We start from the raw sequence: 20,780 nt of genomic DNA on the forward strand, positions 1-20,780 counted from the left end.
GTAAAAAATTCCCCCATCTTTTTTTCTCACTGAGGAGCCCCTTTTCATTTTCCTCAGATCTTACAATTATTTATAGGGAAAGGAAGAGGAATAGCTATACCAATGTCTTTTATAATCAACCGTATAAACTTACGCTTACAACCAGCCATTTGGGAAATCTTACCACAGGAGCGTCAGGAAAGAGTACAATGGGGAATGGAAAAAACAGAGGAAGAAACCTGAGATTTTGGACTAGAATCCCAGGACCCTGTAATATGAGGCTTGTCTGCCTCGTATCTTCTGCAAGTCCTGCTCATGGGGCCAGGGGAGAAGTGTTGCTTTCAGGGGTCAAGTCAGGCTAGAAGAGGGTATGTAACCAGCGAGCTTGAGGGCCACGTAACTAGAGGGAGAGCAATGAAAAAAACCCCAGGCTAAAGCTGGAGAAGTAAGGCCAGGTAAGGCTCAACTTCAAGGGATTGGGTCATGCGGGGAGAAGCAGGAAGAAAAGCTAAAGTCAAGGTGTATGAGGTAAGTGGTTCAAACCTGAGATCCCAGACAATGTTAGGGTGTGACTCTTCCAATCCAGTGTTCTACATATAATATTTCAACAATAGAGGAGTTCTGAACACCTACAAGCAGCAAGTCTGTAAAGAACAGAGGCAGAATTAAACAGTTTAAAGATAAAATCACTAGCAAGCACAACCAGATTTATCTAATAGTCAGGACATTTTAGAATAAAAATCTTTTTCATTATCTCAACCAGTCTTTTCCTAACCCCTTTTCAGGCTTTTCCAATATTTGAGGCTGTTTGAACTTACATCATTTTTATCAAAATTTATTTTGCAATAAATTAAAAAAATGAAATAAATTATTTTCCCTGCCTCTCCTCCATAGGTACCTTAATGTATATTTAAAAATATGACCTGTATTACAACAATTTCATTTAGATTAAGAATATATTAACACAATGCAGCAATTCATCTGGATAGAGTCAGGGGTATCCTAGCACTGGTTTTTCCTTATGCAATGGCCCTCTATCCTCTGACCTCTCATCATTGTCTTAATGTTCTACAATTTTCATGTAGAATGACTTTATTTGCACATTTTCTGTATATTCTCTGCAAATCATTCAACCTAGTGCCAATGTTTGGCTTCCAAGATATAACCAAAAGAATATAGTTAATAAAAACTAAGTCATCCAGGGCGGGCCATGGTGGCTCAGCCGGCAGAGTTCTCGCCTGCCATGCCGGAGACCCGGGTTCATTTCCTGGTGCCTGCCCATGCGAAAAGAAAAAAAAATAACAACAAAAAACTAAGTCATCTAGTCAATCCTTCCACACCTCCATTTTATACCTGAAAACCAGAGTCATACGTAGCATACAGACTGCCCAAGGACAGACCTAAAGAACAAATCAGGAAGTTTCAGCTCACCATGCCCAACTTAGAGCTATCTGTCTTTGAAATGGATTTTATAGAATTTCTAGCACTTCCACAAAAATCATCAAATGTGTCAAAAATGATTGAATCTGGCAGATTCAGTGCCACTTATTAAGGTTAATGTTGAACATAACTTCATCATAAAGTAAAATCACATTCGTTTCATTTGCTTAATGTCTAGTCTCTTCAATTTAACATATATTGAACATCTACTATATATCAGGCTCTGCTAAGCACTGGGAGCACAAATATGAATAAGACATTGTTCCCATCCTCAAAGCACTCCCAGTCTAGCAGAGAGAGATGAACACATAACCTAGTAACTAAAATACGATGTCGAAAAAAAAAAAGAGTGGTGTAATGGTGGCTCAATGGCAGAATTCTCACCCGCCATGCCTCAGACCCAGGTTCAATTCCCAGTGCTTGCCCAGGCAAAAAAAATACAGTGTCAACCTGGCATTGAGAAATACATAAAAGAAGAATATATAATTCCAGGAGACTATAAAGAGACACTTCTAAATTCTACTTTTAACTGTGTGGTAGAATGTAAAGAAAGCTGCAGAGAAAGGAAAAATCTTTGTCTTTATATTACTATTTCATCGTCTAATCTATCTGACTTAATCACTGATATTTATTTGCTGGGTCTCGAAAGCTTTGCATCATATATTATTGCACAGACAGCCTTCTGAATAAGTAATCCTATTCTAAGTTCACAACAGTCTTCCTAGTTAGGGAGTTGAGAGATTATACATGTTACAGATAAAATCATGAATAGGAAAGAGAGATGACCTGGAAGGTGAGCAAATCTTTCTTCAGTCTGAAATACATCTAATTCTGCCTAATCCTGTCCCACTATAAGCTGTCTGAGTTCCCAGTCAAAAGAACCATAAGGGAAAGATGTAAAACTCTGTGAGTCCAGACTCCGTGTGCTGTGAGAACAGATTACCTTCCTCCGTCATGATAGATCATCCAACCAGTCCTAACCCAGCTAGACTTCTGTTTAATACTCCCTGCCACCCTGGGTTTTAAATTATTTAAATAATTAACAGGCTCTCTAGATGGAACGCATCGACTGGCCTTGTGATCCGTGAAGACAGTTACACCTTTGGAGATCTTTAGCAAATAAACTGAAAACTCGGCTGTGTGAATTTTCTTTCTGCCATAATTAGCAGCAGATGGACGACTTTTATGGAGCCACCTGTCAGCAGGAAGACTCTCCTTACAGTTTCTAGTTTCTAGAAGGAGCAGGATTAAAATAGACCAGTGCCGTTTGCTTCAAGTACTTTTAAGGGTCCCAGATGTAATCAGATCTGCCAGAGACTGACAGGATTCAAGAGCCAGCCACTCGTCCTGGTGCTGGTTCACCCGTGAGGAATGAGGTAAGAATCAGAACACTATTTCTCAGCAAGTTTGGACAGCTGATCATTTCTGAAAACTTGGAGAGCAAGCCAGGAGCCGGCCTGTGCTGAAATGTTCCATTTTACTAACCTTTTTGTCCAATTTGAAAACACAAATAGAGCACTCAGGGTGTAATTAGCAGCAATGACTCTTAATACCTGCTTTCCAAATTTGACCTTAATGGACATTCATTAAAATGGGCTCTGACTTCATAGCCGTGTTAGCAGAAAATGGAAAAGTCCATCTATCACTGTCAACTCCCATTTTCTGCGTAATCATTCCTGGAAGAAGGAGGTCTGCAAGTGCATCCTGGGGCAGTGGAGGTAGCCAAAGAGGAGTCGTGAAGAGCTACACCAAGGGCTGGTGATAGAGTTTCCCTAAAGATCATCCGTGCCTTGAGAGAGGCACAGTCCACAGCCATTGGCTCACAATCAGGAATCTGGGTGCTAGATTCTGCTCTGTCTCAGCCTTGTTAGGTTAGTTAAGGGAAGTCAGTTGGTAAGTTTGGGTTTTTTCACATCTGTAAAACCAGGATAATCCTATGCCTACTGCATATGGTTTTGTGAGGATTAGCTGAAATAATGTATTTGAAGTGTCATGAAAAGCATAAGTTGCTATGTAACTGCAATCATTGGGTTTTTAAGGACAGCAGCAGCAATGACAATGAGAAGAGGGAATTAAAACAATCATAGGTTTTGGCAAATTCACTCGGGGTGGAGTGCGCTGATCCTGTTTTGCAGAATAAATTTTGGGTGGTTTCCTTGTACCAGATCACAGTGAATACGGCAACAGTCCAAGACAGGTGAGTGGCAAGGCAAAGTGGCTCCTGGCCGAACTCTTCAGGAGGCTGACAGTAAGATGTGCTCTTAAGAGCAGTGGTGAGAGAAAATGCCAGAGATGGGCAGCTGTGCACCCCCCGCAGTGACTCAGTGCCCACAAAGGAAGAAGAGCCCTGGGGAGGGAGTCAGGAGGTGAGGGTTGTAGCCCAGCTCCGATAGTCACTCACTGTCATTTTCCCAGCCTATTTCAATTCTGTGATCTTATAACCACCTGATATCAATTGAAATCAATAGCAGACTCCTTATGGGACAGGGGTCAGGTCAGGAGTGAAAATCGAGGGAGTTGAGGACAAGTTATATCCTATTATTATTATATATATATATATTTTGCATGGGCAGGCACTTGGAATCAAACCACTCTGAGTCTCTGGCATGGCAGGTGAAAACTCTGCCTGCTGAGCCACTGTGACCCGCCCTATATTCTATTTTAAATAGGAACCATAAGGAGATACTTGAGAAGGATATTGGTTGTTTCAGAGCAGATGCAATTCTCTGGCCTATATAATTCCTAACTCCCTATGTCAATAAAGAAGTAAGGTCCACAAGAACAAAAGGGGTCCCCCTTGGAATTTGAAAGGAGTAAATGTTAGGTAAATTAAAAGAAAAACAACACTGCACAGTGGGTGCTCAAGCAATGGAGAGTAGATCCAGGATCTAAATTCACCTAAAAATCTCCAGGGTGGATTTTTCATCCAATTTAATTTGCATAATTGAAGAGCCATCTGTTCTAAGTCACGCTGCCTGAACCTTATCTGATGTGAGCTTTGTTTGAAGCTTCTGACCCTCTCTGCAGCCTCTTCAAACTCCATTTCAGCCTCCTCCACTGAGCTCTTGTTATGCGTCAGGCCCTGTACTAGATATTTTCATGAATCTTAATGATGTTAATTTTCTTAGAGAAACCATAGGAAAGTGGTTCATAGTTCCAGGTTTACACAAAGGAAACTGGGGCTCAAACAAGCTAAGTAATTTATCCAAAATCAGAAGTGAGGATTTAGAGCTAGATAATCTGGGTTGCAATCCAATTCCCTTTCCATCACAGCACAGATCACCCCAGAAAAACCTCATTCTCCCTTTTAAATGCCCAAATTTTGACAACAAAGTCATTTCTTTTGTTTGCTGACATGCAATAGTGTTTGCTTGTTATTCATATTTCAAGGCAGCTTTCTAGCATTTAAAAGCAATATATTTTAAATAGCTTAGTCATTCCATCTGTACTGATCATTATTGTATCCCCATGGCTTAGCATTAAAGGGGACACTTACAAATGTTTGATGAATGAATGAATGATGGAAGACCAACAGGTTGCCCAGACACCTAGTGTCAAGCCCTGGTATGAGGGTGAGAAGAACCATGATTTGGGACGTTGTGGCAGCTGGCTGCCTGCAAGGCCCTCACAGGTACAGTGTACTCGTCCTTGGGCTTCTGGTCCCTTAGAGCCAGATCAGATGTGTGCAGCCATAACATTCATAGGGCACAGCCAAGCTCAGGAAAGTCCCTGGTTTGCTCTCTTCAGTCCTAGGGACATTCCCTGCAAGCTCCCAGTGACGGGGCCTGTGTCCTTAACTGTCAAGCATTTTCTTCCTGGTGTAAAAATAGCTGAACTTGACATACTGTGCTCATTTCAGTTTAATGACAACTTCTGTGTACAAAACAGTGCCAAGTCCAGGCTCAAACATCTTTGTTTGTATAATGGCAGCATCTAGATGATGCCAAACACAGAATCCTGTCCCTTAATTGATTATACTTGTTGTAGTGAAAAAGAAGGAAGTAACATTTACTGAGTCTCTACTCAGTAAATGAGTAGGTCAGGAAATTCACATATATTTTCTAATTTCCTCATGTGAGTGAGATGTTGTTGCTCCCGTGAGGAAACCTGAGACCTGGAAAGGTTCTCACTTCACCAAAGTCACTCATCAGTGAGGGGTGGATGTGAGATCCAAATCCAGAACACGCACCACAGGGGGAGCTTCTCCCAAGCTTCGAGATGCTTCGCAAGTGGCTTAGTGGCCAAGAAGGAACCAAGAATGTTCTGAGAAAGGATTAAGGAATGGAGAACTATGGAAAGAAGAATAATATCAGGCTCCACTAAGGTAACAGAAATACTAAGTTCACAACCAGGAGCTGAGCAGAATGGTCTAGATTCTGTACTAAACAGCACTTTAGCAAAGATGCTCCTGGCCTTAGTTTACATAGTTTACTTACCTATGAGGGCTGGGACAGGTGCTCAGACTTTCTCTAACTCCTTCTCTCCCCTGCTACTGGGAAGGGTAGCCCCTTCCTCAAGATGAAGAAGCAGGTGAGGAGTTTCTGTGTCCTTGGTATTTATTGCTAAACTGATGTTTCCCTAGAAATGTGTGTAGACTTCTTCATATCTGGATGGCCCCTATACCATTTGCCCCTTATGGATCTAAACTGGCAGCCCTGACAAAAGGTCCAGCTTCGGCTCTACTCCTGGTGAACACAGAGGGAGACAATAAAAAGGTTAAAAGGACTAAAGAAAGGGAGGCTTTGGACTTGGGCTGTTTAGATAGATGGAAGGGAGTAAACACACCAAAGATGCAAGCTGGGCAGAACACTTCAATTTTCCTGTCTAAGGTCTGTGGCTTGTATGACAAGTTCAGAGTCTTGGGCAGGGTCTATGGTAAGATGTCAGTTATCTTAGGATAAGATATCTGCACTCGACGCACTACTTCATTATCCTTCTTTCCTTTTAGTAAAAGCCCTTCTCCATTTCCCTGGAGAAGGTGAGGATGGGCATCTGTCCACACATAGAAGATCTCACCTCTGAGCTTTCTTGCTCCATGCTCCTTAGAAGGTCATGGGCAAAACTCTTTCACAATCTTGTCCAGACTTTGAAATGACATTGCGTTTTATCTGCCACTACAGTTGTGGCCGATTCGGATCCCTGCATAAGAAATTTCCTGCTCAGCTTCCAAAAAAAGATAAGGTCTTGAAAAGTTGGCCGGCTACTTTGCTTCAAATCACATCTGAAGGAAATTGAGATGAGATGGTACCTTGTCACTGGCCTTCTGCCAAGGCAAACTGACTGACGGAGCAAATCAGACGCCTCTCTGAAGAGGCAGCATTCCAGTGGACACACGCTCCGCTTCCTCCTGCCGGGGAGCCCTCGTTTTGGAATAGCATCCTCCGAGGAGATGCTTCCCCTTGACTCCCTGGAGCCTCAGGGGATTTTGTGCCCCGTGACTGGATGCCCCCACCAGTACATGAAGGGGGTCTTCTGCTGAGCTGCAAGAGCCGATTATTTCTCCATAAAGCATGAGATTTGTGGAGAGGGTGGTGAAGAGACAAGAACAGGAAGAGAGGGGAGCGGTGGTGAAAAGGAACATAAATAGTTAATTTGATGATGATTTAGAGTGACTCTGTTTGCTGTTTGAGATAAAAAAGCTGCAGTGAATTCAGAAAATACTAAAATAGGGCCTCATACAGGCATTTCATTTAGATTTAATAAGACATTATTAAGAGCATATTTCATCACGATTAAGAATTCTGACAGTCTCCCATCCACCAACTTTAATGTGCACCACAAAAATTAAAATACTTATTTATACAACTAAAGTGCTAATAAGTTCATTTTGAGAAAGTCTTTGAACTTGCACAAGCCTTAACTTTTTACAGGGAAAAGAGAAAAGACTTCAAGATGGTGGGATTTGCAAACCAGAGGGAAACCTGGGAGGAACTGCAATTAGAGCCCCTGCCCCTACCTGCATTGTCAAACAGGAAAGCAAGTCCCCCCTCTCCCTCCACCCCTGATGAAAACACACACATGTGCCTGCCAGTTGCCACTTCATTTCCTCTGCCTTCTCTAACTTCTAAGAGCCGGGTCCACTGTTGGCCATCCTCCTCCACTCCCCTCCCCTCAAGTTACATCCAATCTGCCCTCAAGCTGATCTTGGTTTGAAGCAAAAAGAACCTAAATAGCCCAATCTGTACTTCTGGAAATGTCTAGAGAAGACATTTTACATCCAATCATCAAGCTACTCCCTCACAAGGAAGCCTGCCTTGCTTCTACCACTCTTCCACGTATAAGGAGCAAGAACTGAGGTCTATGAAAGCCGCTGTACACAGCCCTTGACATCTCCAGTGCTAGCTCAGTCTACGGGACTGGCCTCCTGCCTCAATCCCCACCCAGTAGTCTGCCTGGCTTCTTTGGCTAATTTCCAGTTTGAGGTTCCACCTGAACTCCATATTGCTTGATGAGGCTTTTGTTCTTGATGTTTCCTCACTCCTGGGGATCGTTGTCAGTGTTGACACTTGCTAGGTCCTGCCAGGTATGGGCAGATCAACACCCATATCTAGGGTAGGAACTAAAGGAACAAGCAAACCCATATAGTTCTAGATTTTACTGCCAGCCCTGCCCCTCACGGGTTGTGAAACACTTTGGGTCTCAAATTCCCCTTTATAAAATAGTGCCTAATCCTCATACAATACTGGTGTGAATGTAAAAATAAATAAATAAATAAATAGTCCAACCATCATATAAAACAGTTTGGAGGTTCCTCAGAAAGTTAAACATACAACTACTCTATGACAAAGCAATTCTGCTGCCCCCAAAGAATTGAAAACTGGTATCAGATACTTGTGCACCAATATTCATAGCAACTTTATTCACAATAGTCGAAAGGTGGAAACAGCCCAAATGCCCCTTGACAGATGAACAGATAAATTGCATTATATACAAGCAATGGAATATTACTTGGCTGTTAAAATAAATGAAGTTAATAGTACAATTATAAACATGTGCTTTCATCAATTGTAACAAATGTACCACGTTGATGCATGGAGGTAATAATAGCATGGTATATTTTATCTATGGTTGTTCTGCAAACCCACAACTTATCTAATTAATTAATTAAGACAACATAAGTACCGACCCTGTGGATCTGGAGGTGGGATCAGTGCCACCAAAACCTTATGAACTAGAAGTGGAAGGTGATCTCATTGAAATTTGGGGTGCTATTACCATTATTTGGGTAATGTGGGGAGGCTGAAAGACAAAAACGATTTTTAAAAAGCCAGCCACAATTACAGATCAACTTATTGAGGCCACGGGTTACGGGGCAGGGTTTCAAGAACAATCTCATAGAGGAATTGATAGTTGGAATAAGTTTTAAAGAGTATTAGGAATTCAGCTGACAGACCGGAGAATTCAAAGCAAAGGAAAACTTGTGTAAAGACTTAAAGATGTGAGGTGGCAGGGCTTCTTTAGAGAAATGTACAGGATTAGGATAAAGAAAAAAAGAAGAAATGAAGTACTGGCACATGGATGAACTTCAAAAACATTACACTAAGTGAAAGAAACCAGACATAAAAGGTCACATGTTGTATGATTTCATTTATATGAAATGTTCAGAATAGATAAATCCATAGAGATAAAATGCAGATTTGGTGACTGCCAGAGGTTAGGGAGAGGAGATAGCAGGGGGCAACTGCCTAATGAGTATGGGGTTTCTTTTCCGGATGAGGAAAATGTTTTGCAACTGAATAGAGATTTATTTTTGTTTTTGTAATTAAAAAAAAAATAGTGCTTACCTCCCAGGGCTATTGTGAAAATTAAACAAGATAATGCCAGTAAAAATGCTTAGTATAGAGCCTCTGACATACAGTAGGCACTCAATAAATGGTAGCTATTAAAGCTACTAATGATATTATTTATCAGTGATGATGACAACTTCCAATACCTAACTGCCTTGTTTAGTTTTCATTGTCCTGCTGTTTGCTAGGCTACATTTTTTATTTGAAGTGATTTCTCCAACCTCCATCTAAGTCAATCCTAGTTTCCTTCCTGCTTTCACCATTATGGTGTTCACAAGTCCTACCATACCTTGCCTCCTGGACCAACCAGAATTATTAACAGAAAGGGCTCTTCTTAGTAGTTCTTGCCCCCAGCCTGCAAACCCTGGACCTCAGCCTTGGATCAAACTTCTTTGCTTCCCCTGTAGGACATCACAATGGAGAGGCTCAATATATACTGGCAGCTGACAATGGGTATCTTGAGATGGGCTTTTCGTCTGGTAGTCCTGACTTCTGTGTGCTGTTGTAGCTCTCCCTTCTACATGGTGCCCTGCTTCTCCAGTCCATCTCCTGCTCCTTCTTTGCACACTGTGTTTTTTCCCCAAGTTACTTTTGCCCTCATCTATGCGTTTGGTCACCAATAGTCTCTGCAAGTCTGGGTGAGTCACCCAGCTCATGGTATCCAGGTCTAAAGAAATGCTAGCCAACAACAAGAAGCTGTGGTTACATGTACTTATGAAAATGTCTAGTCTCCCAGTTCAGAAAAGGCAACTGAAGGAAAGCTTATAGAAAACAGGTGAGCCATGACAGAGGGTTAGCTGGTTAGCTGACTTTGACTATGGGGATTACAGTCTGGCAGTGCCACATTCGTGTAACATGTTAAAAAAAAAAAAAAAGCTCTAAATGGTCAGTATGAAGATAATTTTGAAATATTTAGATCATGTGGTATGTGGGCCCCTGTTTGCATTCATGCTCCAGTGTTGATGAATGTTAGGCCTGGCCTGGCTGGGGAGACAGAGACAAACCTCCAGAATTGGAGTCAAATACACCAGGATCTTTTTCTCTGCTTTGCCATCTTGTAGTTTTGAGATTTGGGAAAGTCATTTCACCTCTCCAAACTTCAGTTTCCCTCATCTGTAAAATGGGACAGTCAATACCTTCCTTGAAGGTTAAAAGTTAAGTAACAAAGGAACTACCCCTGTACAGGTACTTATAGGCATAGACTAGGGAAAGGTTTTTTATTATATTATTAATATTTTCAGGAGTAGCAAGACCTATAAATTCCTATACTCCATTTTCCTTTGCCCTTCCAAAGAAAATCAAGAGGGGCTGATAATTGAAAGAAATGATAAAGTGTTAGTTCTACCTCAAGCAACTAAAGAGGGAACTCTTTGTGACCTTTGACCATGGCCATTACCAAGAGCCATAGAATCATAGAATGTTAGTGCCAGGAGGGTCTTTCGCAACCACCTTTGTTCTGTAGATGGGGAAACTGAGGCTCAGAGGGAAAGATGCTATCCAACCCATTCGGTGTGTCTGGTAGCAGCTAAGCTGGTGTTAACAATGGGTCTCCTGATCTCTTATCCTAAGCCCAATTGATTTCATCAGCCTTATACAGTGCAGCAGCAGCTGGGTACAGCTCTCTCTCCCGAGGACAGAGGGAGCCACTGTCTGGCACAGTTAATGCCATTTTAACACAAAAATTCAGCCATGTGAGCCAAAAAAACATCCAAAAATCCGTTTAATACTTGCTTAGAATCCCAGTGAAGAGGAAAGATTAAAATTTCTTTTGAACATACCCAGCATACATTCATCAGAGGCAGAAATTGTTGTTCATTTGTAATTTATATCAAGGACTATTGTGGGTGAATTAGCTGGGTTTCATCTTTTTAAATGTCAGCATAGATGACCCATATCTGTTAGGCATGTGAATATAAGGTTACAAGATTTGAAAGGATCCTAAAAAAAAGTGTTTGCCTCAGTTAAAGTGTGATCAAAACACATCATTTCAGGAGTCACAATATTTATCATTTTAATATTAATAATGTCATTTTGCATAAAGCACCATACAAGGAATAATTCCATCAGGACTATCAGGATTTCCGTGCTGGGAAAAAAAAAGGGTAAAATATTCTGAATGTGTTAGAGAGAGAGAGAAAACCAACAGTGTCGCTAACACAGAATCTAGTTTCTTTTCTTTGCAGATATTTAAGGCAACCATGCATTCCCAAAGATAGGGACAGAAATTGACAAGGAAAAAGAGTAATTTATTTATGAGTCATCTATCATGCAAGACAGTAAATGAAACTTATTCAAAAGGCAACTGTGTTTTATGGGTTATGGCCCTGTAAATTAAGCTTAGTGGAATTCTTATATGATACTTAGAACAAAATTCTCTGAATTAGGGGTTGGTTAAGAGGAATACATGGATGGCATTTCCCACAGCCTGATATCACACACATAAGCATCATCTTTATAGAAAGGACAAAATGGAGATAAAATGAGCTTTGGACCATCAAGCTGTGCTGCTAAGAAAACAGAACTACTAGTCTCTGTTGGAGCAAGGCTTTTTAAAAAGTTTCACCAAGTTAGCTATTGAAAGTTAGGCTGTGGGCAAGGTAGATATGACCATGAGTAAGACTGGCCAGTTTGAGTAACAGATTTAACACTTACTGGCTATGTGATAGAGGATAAATTATTTCAGCTCTCTATCTTAGTATACTCTTCTATACGGTGGATATAATACAAATACCTATCTCTTAGGGTTGTGAGATAAAACAGGTAAAGAGCTTAGCACAGTGCTCAAAATACTTTAATCATTAGTATGATTTGAGCCACATCCGATTTTTCTCTAGAGACAACATGGTAACTAGGTCAGAAAATCTGCATCTGAGAGCAAGCACTATCATCTAATGGTTGGATAACCATAAGCAATTAAAATTTCTCTTTTCTAATTCTTTATTTGTAAAATTGGAATAATGGAAAAGGTATGGACTTGGAGACAGTCAAGACCTAAGTTCAAATTTCAGCCTGTGCAACACAGTTGTGTGCCGTCATCTTACCTACAAAAGGGGTTTAATAGAACTTTATTTGTAGGGCTGTCATATGGAAGAAGTAAAATACTGTAGGTAGGATGCCCTGTACACATCAGATACTCAATAAATGCTACTTCCAATTCTCATTCATTCCCTTCCTTCACCCACTCAAAGAATCAAAACTTCTTCAACTATCAAACGACACACGTACTTTTTTTTAGTATTATTACACAAATATATATAATCTAAAAAATCTCAAAACAATACTTATGACATTTCCTCTTCTGCCTATTTCATCTTCAGATTAGTTCCAAGAAGAAACATGCAGCAAGTATGTTTGCTTTATTTTCGTGGCTCATTTCTAACCTGTATTCCAATCTATACTTCGTGTCTAACAAATAGTTCTTCCCACTCCATTCACAGAACTGTATAGTTGTCCAAGCATTTGGCATTTCCCAGGCACATTCTCCATGCTAAGCACATGTGATACAATGAAAATATTTACAATTTCTTTAGAAGGTACTCAGTGGCAGTAAATGTCATCAAAAACAAGCATGGAAATGAATAGTTTTTTGGGGGGTAGGGGCTTAAAAGCTAAGACCTGTATCAATGACTTGCCACACTGACAAGAAATCTCAACTTAGCCGATATTGTTGTTACTTTACAGATTCTTTCAAGTTTAGCTCCCGTTTGCTTGCTTGGGAGAACTCCCTGAGTCAGGCATTCTCAACCATAAATGATGACAGAGTAAGAGGACAAGTCCTGGATTCCAGTGCTTCACATAAGTCAGGATGTTGTAATTCTTTGGTTCTGTAGTAACCAGGTGAACAACTCCTATATAAAGTGATGACCAAACACAGCCCATGTAAAAGAAAATGGAATCGAGCAATAGCTTCTTTCCCAACTATACAAGTTCTCTGATTAGCCAATTGGCAATCTTTGTTGAAAATCTTCATCTATACAAATGGGAATGGAAACCAGAGGCTAAAAGTGGTCACAGAGCCTCAGACAGAAATCAAAGGATTCAAGTTACAGGTAAAGACATGCTACACCCTTCCTCAAAAAGTCTCTGACTCCTCACTTAATAAAGCCTAAATTCTCCATCATAGTACTTCAGGTCTTCATAATTTGCCTTCACATGACTATTCCAGTCATTCATCCAAAGACACGATGCTTCTATCATGCCTACTGCTCACCACACCACAAGCACCATAGACACATTTGTCTACTCTTTGACAGGGTTCATCTTCAGCTGTTTCCATGAAGGTCCTTCCTAGTCTTTAAAAATTAAATGCTTACTCTTCCTCCAAAATTCAGCTCAAAAGCTGGAACCTTCTCTACTCTCCCCAATCAGAATAGCTTGATCATTTATCATGCCATATTCCTGCCTAAAACTTGACTTTCCATTGAATTTAAGATAAAGATTTAACTCTAACCTGATTTACAAAGCTCTGTGTAGTCTAGTTCAGTCTCTTTTTGCACAATGCCCCTCACTACCTCTGGATTCCAGCCTCACTGGACCTTCTCTCATTTTGTAATAGGCACCACGTTATCCCCTGCCACTGAGCCTTTGTACATGCTATCCCTGATGCCTGCGATTCCCTTCCAATGCTTTATCCCATTTATCTAATTAACTTTCACTTTTCCTTAAGATCCCAGATCAGGTGATATTTCCTCAAGGAAGCTTCAGACATTTCTCTTACAAGGTCAAATGTCCTCTGTAGCACATATCTCAGTTATAATTGTACATTTGCATGTGTGTATGATGATCTGACTCAATGTCTGCCTCCACACTAGGCACAGCCTCTGTCTGCTTTTGCTTGCCAGTGGATCCCCTGTAACAAACACAATGCCTAAAACATGATGAGCACACAATCAATATTTAAGTGAGTAAATGAATGCTCACTCTTGTACAGCATTATTGTCACAGGGCAGCTCCAAGAATATGGGGCAAGCAATCCTTCACCACTTCCTTTTTCTGCTTATATTTTAATGAGTTGTTCTTTTTCCTGAATCCACTAGACAGGAAACTCCTGAAAGGAAGGGGCTGCTCATCATCATTTTTATCTTTGATTACCTCCCTACACCCAGTTGCTATCATAGTGCATGGCACTAAGTGTCCAATAAATGTCTACTGAAATCCAAAGAAATATGTTAACTGGCTTTCACATTGCATGCTCCATTTGTGTAATTGTGAAAGTCATGCCAGCCATGTACAGTTAACTAAGGATTTACAGCAGCATCCACAGCAGGTTTCAAGGACTTTGCAAGCCAGAGAGGGAAGAAGGAATCCCAGAAAAGCTACAGCTCCCTAGAGCGAGGGGACAAGGCAAAATCAAAGTCTTGCTGATAAAGCAGCACAGAAGCTTCATGACTGTACCCAAGCCACTGTCCAATTATCATTTTCAGAGTGGACCCTGCTGGCCAGGGAGCTTATGATGAACATAATATGTACAGTCCACAAAGACCAAAGTCCATATGTGGTTTAGAACTCTCTTCCTCATAAATATGCACATACGCATAAGTATACCAAATTTTGTTCCTACTTTCAGTAAATTTCTGAACCCTTTAAGTATACCTCTCCCAATAGTCTATAGAGTCTGGGATAAGAACTCCTGGTTTAATGAATAAAGAAGAGAACAACTCAATATTAAAAGGCATTTAGAATATGCTTAAGTGGGAAAAAACAAGTTAATTCATTTAAAAATATTTTTAAAAGAAGTTGTAGGTTTACAGAAAAATCGTGCAGAAAATACAAAGGTCCCATATACCTCAATTCTTATGCACAGTTTTCCCTTTTATTAACACTTGGCATTAGTGGTGTACCTTTGTCATAACTGATGAAAGAATATTATTATAGATTGTATTATCAACTATATTCCATAGTTTACATTAGGTTCACTGTGTTGTACATTCATATAACTTTTAAAAAAACTTTTAGTCTAGTAATATATATATATAATTTAAAATTTCCCATTTTAATCACATTCAAATATGTAATTCAGCGACATTAATTGCATTCACAATGCTGTGCTACCACAACAATTTCCAAACCATTTTGGTAATTACCAAAACATTTACATCACCGCAAACAGAAACTCCATACCAACTGAACATTAAATCTGCATTCCCTAATTTCCCTCACCTCTGCTAACCTATATTCCATGAAGTTTTCAATTCTAATTATTACGTATCAGTGAGATCATACAATATTTGCCCTTTTGTATCTGGCTTATTTCACACAACATAATGTCTTTAAGGCTCATCCATGTTGTCACATGTATGAGAACTTCATTCCTTTTTATAGCTGAATGATATTCCATTGTATGTATATATAGTATTTTGTTAATCCTTTCATCTGTTTATGGACACATGGGTTGCTTCCATCTTTTGGCAATTGTGAATAATGTCACTATAAACAGTGATATGCAACTTTCTGCATGAGCCCCTGCTTTCCATTTTTTTCGGTATATTCCTAGAAATGGGATCGCTGGGTCATATGGTTATTCTAAACTTACATTTTGAGGAACCACCAAACTGTTTTCCACAATGACTGCACCATTTTACATTCCTACCAAGAACAAATGATTGTTTCTAGTTCTTCACATCCTCTCCAACCCTTGTTATTTTCTATTTTTAAAATAGTAGTCATTCCAATGGGTGTGAAATGGTATCTCATGGTGGTTTTGATTTGCATTTCCTTAATGACTAATGATGTTGAATATCTTTTCACAGGCTATTTGGCCAGTTATATATCTTCTTTTGGAGAAATGTCTATTCAAGTCTTTTGCCCATTTTTTAATCGGGTTGTTTGTCTTTTTATTGTTCAGTGATATAATTTCTCTCTATATTCTGCGTATTAAATCCTTACTGGATATGGAGTTTCCAAATATTTTTCCCATTCCGTAGGTCATTGCTTTACTCTCACAATGAAGCCCTTTGATGTACAAATGTTTTAATTTTTGATGATATGCTTTACCTATTTTTTTCTTTTGTTGGTCATGCTTTGGGTATAAAGTCTAAGAAACCATTGTCTACACAAGGTCCTGGGATGCTTCCCCATGTTTTGTTCTACTAGTCTTCTAGTTTCAGTTTTTCAATTTAGGACTTTGATCAATTTTGAGTTACTTTTTTTATATGGTGTGAGATAGGGGTCCACTTTCATTCTTTTGCTTATAGATATCCAGTTTTCACAGCACCTTTTGTTGAAGAGAATTCTTTCCCCATTGAGCAGATTTAGAACTCTTGTCAAAAATCAATAGGCCATAGACATAAGGGTTTATTTCTAAACTTTCAATTGGATTCCACTGGTCTATATGTCTGTCCTAGTGCTGGTGCCATGCTGTTTTGATAACTGTAGCTTTGTAATGAATTTTAAAATCTGGGAGTGTGAGTCCTCCAACTTCATTCTTCCTTCTCAAGATAGCTTTGGCTATTAGGGGCCATTACCCTTTCACATACATTTGATGACTGGCTCTTCCACTTTTACAAAGAATGCTATTGGAATTTTTATTAGGAATGCACTGAATCTGTAAATCACTTTTAATAGAATTGACATCTTAAAAATATTTAGTCTTCCAATCCATGAACTTGGAATGTCTTCTATTTATTTAGGTCTTTGATTTCTTTAGCCATGCTTTGTAGTTTTCCATGTAAAAGTCCTTTACATCCTTGATTAAATATATTCTTAGACGTTTTAATCTTTTAGTTGTTATTGTGAATGGAATTTTTCCCCTGATTTCCTCTTCAGATTGTTCATTACTAGCATACAGAAATATTCCTGATTTTTGTGTGTTGATCTTGACCTGAAATTTTTTTGAATTGGTTTATTAGTTAGAGTAGCTTTGTTGCAGGTGACAATGGGCATCCTTATTGTCTTCTTAGTCCTGGGGGGAAAGATTTCAATCTTTTCCCATTAAGTATGATGTTAGCTGTTCTGTTAAGTCTAGTTCGTTTATAGTATTGTTCAAGTTTTCTATTCTTTATTGATCTTCTGTCTAAATTTTCTATTCTCTATTGAATGTGATGTCTTGAAGTCTCACACTATCAGTGTAAAACTGTCTACTTCTCCCTTCAAATCTGTTAATATTTGTTTCATATATTTTGAAACTCTTCATTAGTTGTATATATATTTATAATTTTGGTTTGTCTTCTTGTTGAATAGACCATGTTATCAGTATATAGTGACCTTCTTTGTCCTTCATAATAATTTTTAACTTAAAGTTTATTTTATCTGATATCAGTATAGCTATCTCAGCTATCTTTGGGTTACTATTTGTGTGGTATACTTTATCCATCCTTTCATTTTCAACCTACTTGCGTCTTTGAATTTATGGTAAGTCTCTTGTAAATAGCATATAGTTGGGTCATCCTTTTTTATCCATTTTGCTTTTCCCTGCTTTTTGACTGGATAGTTCAATCCACTTACATTTAAAGTAACTACTGATGATGTAGGAGTTTCTTCTACCATTTTGCTATTTGGTCTTTGTAAGTCTTATAGCTTTTTTTGTCCCACAATTCTTCTGTTAATGCCTATTTCTATTTTTATTTGGCCTTTTTATTGCATCATTTTGAGTGTTTCCTCATTTATTTCTGTATGTATTTTCCATATATTTCTTTGTAGTTACCACAGGACCTAAACTAAACATCCTAACTCTATAACAGTCACAATTGATTTTATACCAAGTTAACTTCAATAGTATATACATACACTGTTGCTATACTCCTTGTCCACACACCTCTTTGATGTTGTTGTTACAAGTTATATCTTTATATATTATGTGTTCAAAACCATAGATTTATCATTACTTTTCATGCATTTGTATTTTAGAAACTGTAAGAAATTAAAGTGCAGTTGCACACATAAAAAAATACAATAGTACTGGCATTTATAATTATTCACAATTGCCTTTACCAGGGGTCTTTCTTTATGTCACTTCAATCCTCCAAGTATAGTGCTCAGTGTCATTTGTCCTTTTGATCTGAGGACTCCCTTTGTAATTGCTTGTAGGGCATGTCATGTAGTGATGAGCATTTTCAGCTTTTGTTTATCTGGGAATGCCTTAATCTGTCCCTTGTTGTTTTAAAGGCAGTCTTTTCACTGGATAAAAAATTCTTACTTGGCAATATAAGAAATATTTTACATATATTTCTTGCATCCATGATTTCACTCATGAGAAATTGGCTCTTACTCTTCTGAAGACTCCCCTGTATGTACACATCATTCTTCTCTTGCAGCTTTCAGAACTCTCTCTCTATCCCTAACATTTGACCAATTGACAAAATTGACAACTTGGGCATGGTTTTCTTCATTAATTTCATTTAATTTGGGAAGTTTTCTGCCATTATTTCTTTGAATGTTCCTTCTGCTCCTTTATTTCTTCTCCTTCTAGGGATCCTGTGATATAGTGTATGCTTGATAAAGTACCACAGGTCTCTTAGTTTCTACTTGCTCTTTAAAAATTCTTTCTTTCTGTTTCTCCGCCTGAATCGTTTCAATTGTTTTGTCTTTGACTTCAGCATCGTTTTGTCTTTGATTTCTGCCAGCTCCAATCTGCTGTTGAAATTGTCTAGTGAATTTTTCATTTCAGTTATTGTGGTCTTCGACTCCAATATCTCTGTTTGATTCCTGTTTTAAATTTCTGTCTCTTAACTGAGATTCTCATATTGTCAATTCATGGTTTTCCTGATATCCTTTAGTTTCTTCTTTGCATTTTCCTTTATCTCTTTGAGCTTATTAAGTATATTTTTAAAGTCTTTTCCCAGTATGTCCCAAGCTGGTCTTCTTTATTGATGGTTTCTGGATTTTTATCTTGTTCATTTGGATGGCCCATCATTTCCTGTTTCTTTGTTTGTCTGGTATTATTTTATTGCACACTGCACATCTTAATATTTTAAAGTGTAAACTCTTAGTCCTTGAGTTGCCTGTTCCCTAATTTTGTATCCAGCTAGTAATATGACAGAAATTTCCTTTTGTGCCAGGAGCTAACAAAAACAAACAAACAAACAAACTCAGCGTTTTGCCCTCCTATCAAGAAGATCAGCTCAAGGTGATCTCCCCTGTCTTTTCTGAGCCTGTGTCTTGTCTTGTGGTTGTGCTTCCTCATGGACATAGGAATTCCTCCATCCTCACCCCATTTACAGAAATTCAAATGCCCCCTTTACTACCTATGAAATAGACCTTTTCTCTCCTTTACCCTAGGCTACTTTGACTTGTTTATTTTACTGCTTTAGTTGTCCACAAGCTGTTTCTGTCTGCAGGGCAAGTTCTGGAAGAGTGAGCCTGCTAGGTGTTTCCCGGTTATATCTTCAGGTTGCCACCTGATAGATGGACACGGACATAAGGCATGTCAGTATGCATACAGGGGTTACTCTGTGGGACCCACAATTTGAACCTACACTGGCTCTACTCTATGCCAGTGAGAGGCTGAAGGAGGGGCCAAGAGCACACCATGAGCTTTTCCTATCATTTTTAAAGCTGTGTTTTATTGATTCAGCACTCACTCAGGTAATGCAAACCTTTAACTCCTTTTCAGTGTTTTGGGGGAGATGGCTCTGCCAGGTTTTGATAGTTTTTCAAAGATTCTGTAGGAGAATGGCATCTTGGAACATACATCACATGCCACCATCTTGGTGGACTAAAACCCAACAAACTAATTTTATATGTACCTGAAAAGGAGCCAAGGTTCAAAGGAAATCTTTCAAGCTACACATATATATCTGAAGAGCATGTGAGCCCCATCAGTACCTCCTTGTTAGTGAGTCTCAGTCCTGCCCCAGGTTCTCTGTCCTTAGGCTTCTAACCCACCCCAGGACCTCTTGCTATGCCTCAACCAACTTTCTAATTCAGGACTTCATTCTGTAGATGAGGAAACTGAGCCTGATCTAGACCTCTCCTCTCTAATTCATCTATATTTTGTTGCAAGATTATTATTTTCTTAAAAACATGCATCATTCAAAAGCTTCTCCATTGTGTTGCTATCATGCAACTTCTGATATTTCTTTCCAAATCTTCTGGCCCTGGCTCATCCTGAAGAGCAACAAACTGGGAGAAGCAACTTCAAAACCATTCAATGTATATGCCATTATTCTTTATTTATCCATCCATGAGGAGTGCTAGTTGAGTGAATTTTCCAGCTAACACAATCTCTTCTTAGAGAAATGAGACAGAGTTTCAGTGGCCGAGAGATTTCAAATGGAGTCAAGAGGTTATCCTGGAGGTTATTTTTATGCATTATATAGATATTACTTTTTAGCTTATGGTGTACTAGAGCGGCTGGAAGGAAGTATCTGAAACTGTAGAGCTGCATTCTAGTAGCCTTGATTCTTGGAGATGATTATATAACGATATAACTTTTACAATGTGACTGTGTGATTGTGAAAACCTTGTGTCTGATGCTTTTTTTATCCATGGTATGAACAGATGAGTATAAAAATATGGACAAAAATAAAGAAATAATAGGTGGGATAAAGGATAGAATAAATTGGATAGATGGAAATACTAGTGGCTAATGAGAAGGAGGGGTAAGGGGTATGGGAGGTATGAGTTTTTTGTTTTTAT

The 20,780-nt window shown here is 39.0% G+C and overlaps 1 long non-coding RNA gene across 1 annotated transcript in view; it reads right to left on the reverse strand.

Annotated features, from left to right (window-relative positions):
* Window positions 1–519: 519 nt before the first annotated feature.
* LOC143655189 (uncharacterized) overlaps window positions 520–20,780 on the reverse strand; it is a 67,142-nt gene continuing 46,881 nt past the window's right edge. Inside the window, exon 3 of the long non-coding RNA XR_013162098.1 lies at window positions 520–623. This is a non-coding gene — a long non-coding RNA (uncharacterized LOC143655189). The remainder of the gene's footprint in view (window positions 624–20,780) is intronic.

This window comes from Tamandua tetradactyla, chromosome 14 (genome assembly GCF_023851605.1).
Source record: "Tamandua tetradactyla isolate mTamTet1 chromosome 14, mTamTet1.pri, whole genome shotgun sequence".
NCBI lineage: Eukaryota > Metazoa > Chordata > Mammalia > Pilosa > Myrmecophagidae > Tamandua > Tamandua tetradactyla.